The sequence below is a fragment of the Arvicola amphibius genome, chromosome 3 (assembly GCF_903992535.2).
Source record: "Arvicola amphibius chromosome 3, mArvAmp1.2, whole genome shotgun sequence".
Classification (NCBI taxonomy): Eukaryota; Metazoa; Chordata; class Mammalia; order Rodentia; family Cricetidae; genus Arvicola; species Arvicola amphibius.
In genome coordinates this window covers 153,208,346-153,216,556 of record NC_052049.1, presented here as the reverse complement: position 1 = coordinate 153,216,556, position 8,211 = coordinate 153,208,346, and the positions used below count along the sequence as shown (strand labels likewise).

Sequence of the window (8,211 nt, the reverse complement as noted above, 5' to 3'; positions counted from 1 at the left end):
AGACTAGTGATGAGGGATTTCCCTCTAGATGCTGTGAATATGCTTTATTACCATTGCTTAATAAAGAAGCTTCTTTGGCCTATGGAAGGGCAGAATATAGAAAGAAGGGAAGTCTAAGCAGAGGTAGGGGAGGAAAGAAAGTAGAGTAATGCAGAAGCCATGTAGCCACCCAAGAAGCAAGAGGTAACAAACCACAAACCTTGTGGTAAAATATAAAATACTAGAAATGGGTTAATTTAAGATATAAGAGCTAGCTAGAAATATCCTTGAGTCATTGGCCAAACGGTGTTGTAATTAATATAATTTCTGTGTGAATGTTAAGGTCTGGACATCTAGGAAGGAAAGTGAAGTCTCCATTTACAGACTAGCAATTGTACAGTAAACAACGATCTTCCTTCATGGGGGGACTGGGTTAGTGATACAGCAGAGAAGTGTTTGAGGTACATTAAAGAAACATCTATACACATTAAAACAAAGTGGCGGCAGGATGAGATAACCTCAGAAATGCAAGTTAATATTTTCTAAGCTATATAGTTTTATGAAATATTAATAAAATCTGAATCTTTAGGGAGTAAGCGTGGATGTCCAGGAAATCATGACAAGCACGTAGAGAATACAAGGCAAAAAGGAAAAAAAAACCCAACTGCTTTCTGATTTTATTATAATTTTCTCTTTTTGAATTCTGATGTGTGTGCCTTTGTAAATGTGTCAGGTATCCCCAAAGAAAACAGTAGCTGCCTACTTACAGTAACTACTAACATTGTTAAACCTTCCCTGAACAAACACATTGACAGGGCCTGATGACACAGAGAACACTACGACTCTCGGTAATGGAACCATCTACTCCTCCCAGAGTACGCAGGCTTTCTGTCAGTATCCAAAGTCAACTTAGATCATCTCCCGTGGTTACAGGAAAATCATTGCTAGCCTTACAAGCAAACAAGGACCTATACGTTCAAGTTCCTGCCTCAACTGGAAAGAAAAGCAAATATTTACCCACTGTGTCAATAAATATGGGAGTATAAGTTCCTTGTGTGGATGTCCCAGTTAATTATGGGGGCATTTTCTCTCTGTCTCTACTTGTAGTTTTTTCTCTACTATTGCATTTGTTCTACTTGTAGTCGTAGGATATATTTGCTAAGATAATACCTGTTTTCTATTCAATCTCAACCTCATGAGTCAATGCTAAAACTCTGAACGGTTCTGAGTCCTTCTGGATCTCACTCATTTCACGGGCCAAAGTGTAGAGTCAACAAATTTCTCTTTTGTAGCCACTCATGGCTCCTTGCTAATTTGTCAAGAAAGATCCCATTTTGCTGCCTCCCCTGCCCCTGCTGCCCGCAAGTTGTCATTTCTGTAGGCCATTGGCTGAATTTGACTGGGAAGTTGCCATGGAGAGCTGACACATTTTAATCAAAATTGTTTCCAATCGCATGGTTTGCATGCATTTTCAGTGGCTTTTCCTCTAGTCCGTTCTTTTATGTGCAAGGAAAACAAAACAAAAACAAAAAAACCCCAAATATAATAGTAAATCTCATTTGCAGCTTTGCAGTTAAAGTTGACTTGACTTTTAGAATTCTGGAACTTTCTTCTACCATTGTTGTCTTCTTCCTGGTTACTCTGTCATTTGAGTTTATTTTTTGAAAAGATCAACACTAAAAGGGTTTGGTATAACGCTATTTAGTTAGTTATGACAATATTAATGAACGGGTATTTATTTATTTGCAGCTGAGTTTACAATCCCATGTACTCTTTCTCTTTCAGTTCAATAAAGTTGTGAGGGTGGGCTTTCTCTAATGTCCCACTGGTCTTCAGAGCTTCGTAATCCTACAATTCCTGCCAGTTAGACAATGACATTTTGGTGACTGGGAAGTTGCTGGCTAGTCAGCCTCCCGGGCTTGGCTGGCATCAGCTGTGCCACCCCGCTGTCCACAGACCTCTTTCTCAGGCGGGAATCTCTTTGATCTCAGTGTCAGCTCTGTAAGGTGCATAGCTGGCCAAACTCCAGCCCGTTCCTCTCTACAGTGTCGAGGACAGAGTGCGCTTTCCCAGAGTGAGGAATCTGAAAAACAACTCACAACACAATCCACAAAGCACTGTCACAGGGACCAGATTAGTTTCTATCAGCACAAATTTAAATATGATTTTTCAAAGAAATTTCACAAACATAGAAGGTGGAGGGAATGGAAGGAGTAGAAACTGGGATTGCCATGTAAAATGCAAAAAGATAGTTTGTTTTCTTTTTAATTTTTTTAAAAGAAGGGAAAAAATTTTAAAAAGGAATAGAATTAAGTACATTTCTAAATGGTTTTGATTATTCATCTTCATAAACATAAAAGCAGGCAGTCCTGTCTTTACCGGTACTATTGTCCAGGACTTAGAAAGGGATTTTTACAATAGTCCTTTATTATTAAATTACACTGCAGCATATATGCAAATTTACCAATGAATTGGCTTGTTTTGGAATACACTTTCTTCAAAATGTCAAATATAAAAATATCAACTATCAATATGCCTAAATTCAATTAATTTTATTGTGAATTTGGAGAAGCAAGGAATATTTGTTAAAATAGAAACAAACAAAAACCCTCTAATATTAAAGACCAGCAAAGCACTGAAATATATTTTTTATTCTTATTGTACATACTGGGTTTCATGGTCTAAGTTGATGAGGTTGTCTGACCAAGTCTCTTCCTCATTGAATTAAATTTAAATGAGTTAAATTGAAAATCTGGGGTCATCAGATGGGGGATGTAACTTAGAAAGTGGCATGCTTATGTAGCATGGACAATACCCTGGATTCAATCCCTAGTACTACATGAACTTGTAATAGTGACTGGCACAACACCCGCTTCAATCCTAGCACACCAAAGGAAGAGGGAAGATCAGAATCAATAAGCCATCCTCCTTGACTACATAGCCATTTTGAGGTTAGCCTTAGCTACATGAGTGTAGTGGCCTGAATAAAAATGACTCTCATAGACCCATAGGGAGTAGTGTTATAAGGAGGTGTGCCTTTGTTGAAGGAAGTACTGTCACTGTAGGAGTGACCTTTGAAGTCTCAAAATCTCATCAGTTTTCTCCCTGCTGCCTGCGGATCAAGATGTAGAACTCTTAGTTCCTTCTCTGATCCATGTCTGCCTGCATACTGTCATGTTTCCCATAATGACAATAACAGTCTAAACCACTGAACTATAAACTAGCCCCAATTACTTTCCTTTATAAAAGTTCCTGTGGTGACCAAGGACAATGGCACTGGATTTGGCTCCAACTACACATTCTGGCTTTGGGGGGGCCTAGCCTGATTGGATGCTCACCTTCCTAAACCTGGATGGATGGGGGGGAGGAACTTGGACTTCCCTCAGGGCAGGGAACCCTTACGGCTCTTTGGACAGGAGAAGGAGGGGGAGTGAAGGGGAGAGGGGGAGGTAAATGGAAGGTGGGGAGGAGGTGGAAATTTTTAATAATATAAAAAAATAAAGCTATCAAACATGAAAAAATAAAATAAAAATAAAAAATAATAATAAATAAAAAAATCATCAGAATAATAAAAAAAGTTGTTGTTGTGGTGGTGTCTTTTCAAAGCAATAGAAACCGTAAGACAGAAGTGGGTACCAGGGTTTGTGGTAGTGCTGTGATAGGCCTGACCTTGCTATTGTATGGAGGAATGTGGACTTTGGGATTTTTGGATTAGAAAAACAGTTGAACATTTTAAGTGCTGCTCCATTGGCCATCCTAGTAGGTACATGGACAGACACTGGTGCTGAAGATGATTTGAACTGTGGGCTTCTAACTCAAGAGGTTTCAAAGAAGATTATTTGTATGTGGTCTGAAACTGTTCTTGGGATATTTTTGATAAGAACATGGCTACTTTCTTCTCTTGTCCAAAAAGTCTGCCTGAAGCTAAATTGAGGAGTTTTGGATTAGTTGCATTGGTAGAGGAAATATGAAAACAGCCTGGTATTAACTCTCTCCTGTGGTTATTAGTGTTCTCTTCTAAGAAGATCTACAATGAAAGTGAGCGAGTTAAGCAAGGGGACACCAGGAAGTGGAATGGTGCTGAATTCTGTGTTCAAGAATATGAAAAGATTAAACAAAAGCCTGGTGTTAAATGGAATAAAAGAAGTGGTGACCCCAGGTCAAGACCCCACCAATTTAAGCCTCCATCTTGTTAAAAGGACCTAAGAACAGTTTGGGCTCAGGGTTGTGGTACATGCCTTTAATTCTAGCACTCAGGAGATAGCGGAAAGCTAATCTCTGAGTACAAAGCCAGTCCAATCTACAGAGTGAGTTCTAGGACAGCCAAACTTGGGCAGCAAAGAAAACCACCAAGACCAGAAAGCTGGTGCAAAAGTGATTGCATGAGATGGCTATGTTTCAACCCCAGCAAGCAGCAGAATTTGGCAGCTTTGGCTACATGGTTCTGGCTTTAGAGTTAAGAATAGGAGAAAGGGGTGATGGAATCTTACTTCTCGACTAAGGAAAGCCACTAAGGCCCTTCATGTGTCAGGGATATCCCTGAATGGAGCCTAGAGAGGCCATTGAGTGAAGCTGTTAAGGTGAAGCCTGGATTGTCTTAGAGACCCCAAGATGTTGGAGATGCAAAGTTTGGGATACCTGCTGAGGAAAGCTGCTAACAGGTGTTGGAAACAGCCCAAGAGAAAGAAGTGTGTTGCAGTCAACAAAGCTGAAAGGAGTTAGAGATCTGAAGAGCATTTTGACATCAATCATGAAAACATAGAGTTTGAAGTTTGCCCAACTAGTTTCTGGTTTTGCTTTGGTCCAGTGTTTCCTCTTTATGCTCCCTCTTCTCCTATTTGGAATGGTAATGCATATCCTGTGCCATTATATATTGGAAGTATGTAATCTGCATTTTGATTTTACAGGGGAGTACAGTTAAGAGATTGCATGAGTCTCAGAAGAGACTTTGAACTTTGGACTTTTAAACAATTTTGGGACTATTATAGACTATGGGGACTTTTGAAGTTGGATTAAATGCATTATGCATTACGATATGGCTATAAGCCTATGGGGGCCAGGGAGTAGGATGTGGAGGTTTGAATAAAAATAGCCCCCTTATGATTGTAGGGAGTGGCATTATTAGAAGGCGTGGCTTTGTTGGAGGAAGCATTTCACTGCGGGGCTGGTTCTGAGGTCTCAGAAGCTAAAGTCAGTTTTCTCCCTGCTACCTACGGGTCAAGATATAGAACTCTCAGCTCATTCTCCAGCACTGTCTCTGCCTGAATATTGCCTTGTTTCTTGTCATGACGATAATTGACAAACCTCTGAACTATAAGCCTTATATCTCATAAGATATACATATATTCATATACATGTGTATATATATTGTAGGTCATTATCTATATATGTATATACATATATACACATATGTATGTATCCTCAGATACATTATTTCATTATACATGTGTGTATATATCATATATGTTATTTGGGGTTTTGTTGTTCTTATTTTATTCTATATGTACACCAGTGTACATACCTGGTGACCTTGGAAGTCAGTGGAGGGCATCTAACCCCCCTGCACTAGAGTGACAGACAGTTATATGTCACCGTGTGGAGCTGAAAATCAAACCTAGGTCCTCTATAAGAGCAGCCAGTACTCTTAACATCTGAGCCATCTCAGAACGCCAAGATACATTCCTTTTAACTTGAAGCTATTAAAGATATTAAATACCGCAACTAGGGCATTCTTTTTATGAATCACATTTAGAAGAGGTTACTCCACAATGGCACAGGACTCCGTTCACACATCACTGGAATGTAACAGAGGAAGGTAACATTTCTGTGTATTTCATGAGCTGGTCCGTATCCTTAAAATGTAGCAGGGCTTTTGATTAGTGTTTTTTCAAAGCAGAGAAAATGTTTGCTTCTCTCCCGTTTCTACAGCAGTGAAGAGCATAGCCTTTGTGATTATAAACGGTTTACACACTTTCTGTGTTGCCTTGGGAAAACAACTGAAGAAAAGTCTCTAACAACACCATTCTCCCATTTCTATTCTGCCGATAACCTACCTGTTCCATAGACTTTGGGGGTAATAAAAAGCACACACAGTAAGGTGTAGGACATGGTCAGGTAAATTGTTATGACTTATTTTCTGTGTCTCAGAGGCTTCCGTAACTCATAAACAGGCATGGGACTCTGTTTTTTTTCTGTTCTGTAGATGTTATGGAACTGTTCAGTGGATGTACATAGAGATGTTGTGCTCAACCCTAATCCTGTCTAAGGATAGGCTACACGTCATGGAGGTTGTAAGGATGTGAAGTTGATTTAAGACTCTGAATGTGATATGCACAAATACAAAGAAGGAGGGGGAAACTTGTTATAGGAAGGACAGAAATGTTTAATATTCCTCACTCCAAATGTGACTCCCTCTCTTAGAATATTTTCAAAAGAGTCTACCAACTAGTTGAAATGGGAGCTAGAGATGAAATTTATATACATTGGCTAGAATGAGGAAGTGCACACAAATATTTTCTTTGGATCAAAAACATCACTATCACTACATTGGCTAGAAGTACAAAAAGTCTGAGAGCTGGTTTCGGACCTATTGAATCAGAATTCCTGGGGACAAGGCCTAGAGATCTGGATTTTATAGGCCTTTGACATGATCGTGGTATATGCTGGACTGTGGGAAACCTACTAATTCAAATAGTGACTTGAACAGAAACTAATGACTGTGGATGATTTGCTGGGTGTCACCCATTGCCACCACTGCCAGTCAGGAGGATTAACAAAATGCTTTAAAAAATGTTGGGGGAGCTCTAAAGCTAGCTTAGCCGTTAACAGCATTTGCTGTTCTTGCAAAGGACCCAAATTTGGTTTCCAGCAGCCTCCTGGAAGCTTAAAACCATCAATAATTCCAGTTCCAGCACCCTTTTCCAGTATTGGCCACACTAGACTGGTATCCAATACACATACACATGCAAACTAAATACACACTCTCACACACATATTAATATGCATTAAAAACATATTAATCAATATCAAATAGATAAGTACATGAGAAGGGAACAGGGATTTTAGAGTTGTCATATAGGCTTCAGGTAGCAAGTAAGACATACAGGTAAAATCCAATCCATAATTATCAATTTAGTGACATATTTCAAAGATTAACTCTCTCCCTTCCCTTCTTCTTTCATTCTGTCTTATTAAGCAACACAGGTAAGACATAAATATTTTAAAGTACCATTAAAATTTAGTTAATTATTTGCATCATAGAAAAATTTACAGGAAGAATTAGATCTTAATTTTCTGCTTCTTTCACAGGATAACGGTGCTTCTCACAAAGTCAGTGATGAACCCCATCCAATTTCTAAAATCTTCGAATAACTCCATGGATCATGAAACCCAGGAGGTATTTTGGGAGAAAGAATATATATATATATATATATATATATATATATATATATATATATATATATATCAGTGTAGAATTTGGCCTCACAAAAGAGAGGAGAAAGTGCTGGTCAGGACATAGAGGCTGATAATAAAAATTCCCTACTTTTAATTTCTTTTTTAGCAGATTATGCATTATATTTTCTGACATGACTTGCCAGATAAAGTTTCAGGAGGAAGTTTGAATAAAATGTTCCAACAACTCTTTCTTTTTCTCCCATGTTTTCTTTCTGCACAGCTCTCTCTTTTTTTTCCAGAAAAAGATTTCTCCTGCCTGCGCCTAGCAAAATAAGCAAAATGCAAACTAAATAAAGAGTAGTCTACCTAAAAAATACTGTATGGCTGTATTTATTTTGGCTAATGAAAATATTTCCATAAAACTCCAAGGCTTCCCTACCCAGGCACTTTTATTAGAACCTTATTGTTTGATGAAGTGGGTAAGAAATGAATGCCTCTGCCCAACGAGGCAGAAGGGAAGGTTCTGTGGCCACCGGACTGCTGGTGTTTGGCAGCACTGCTGAGAGCAGCACCATTGGTGGCCGTTGGTCGTAAGTGCTGCTGTGGTCTGGAGAAGCCTGTGCTTTGGCCAGGAGCCCCTCAGCAGCTTGTAGGATGAAGGTTGGTCTTAGATTCCCACTTCTTGCGGTGATTTGAGAAACCTGCAATTATCTCAGAATCCAAACATTGAACGAAACAAATCAGACATCCTATCAAGGATAAAAGACTGGCTCCCAGTTGGCTGTCACTCTACATAGAGGCCTTGAGAGGGACTGGAAAAGCGACTTGTGAATTTCC

The 8,211-nt window shown here is 39.1% G+C and overlaps 1 long non-coding RNA gene across 1 annotated transcript; it reads left to right on the top strand.

Annotated features, from left to right (window-relative positions):
• Positions 1-7,297: 7,297 nt before the first annotated feature.
• LOC119808986 lies at positions 7,298-7,750 on the top strand. Its single transcript, XR_005284606.1, has 2 exons — positions 7,298-7,375; positions 7,655-7,750. It is a non-coding gene; the product is annotated as an uncharacterized LOC119808986 (long non-coding RNA).
• Positions 7,751-8,211: the final 461 nt, after the last annotated feature.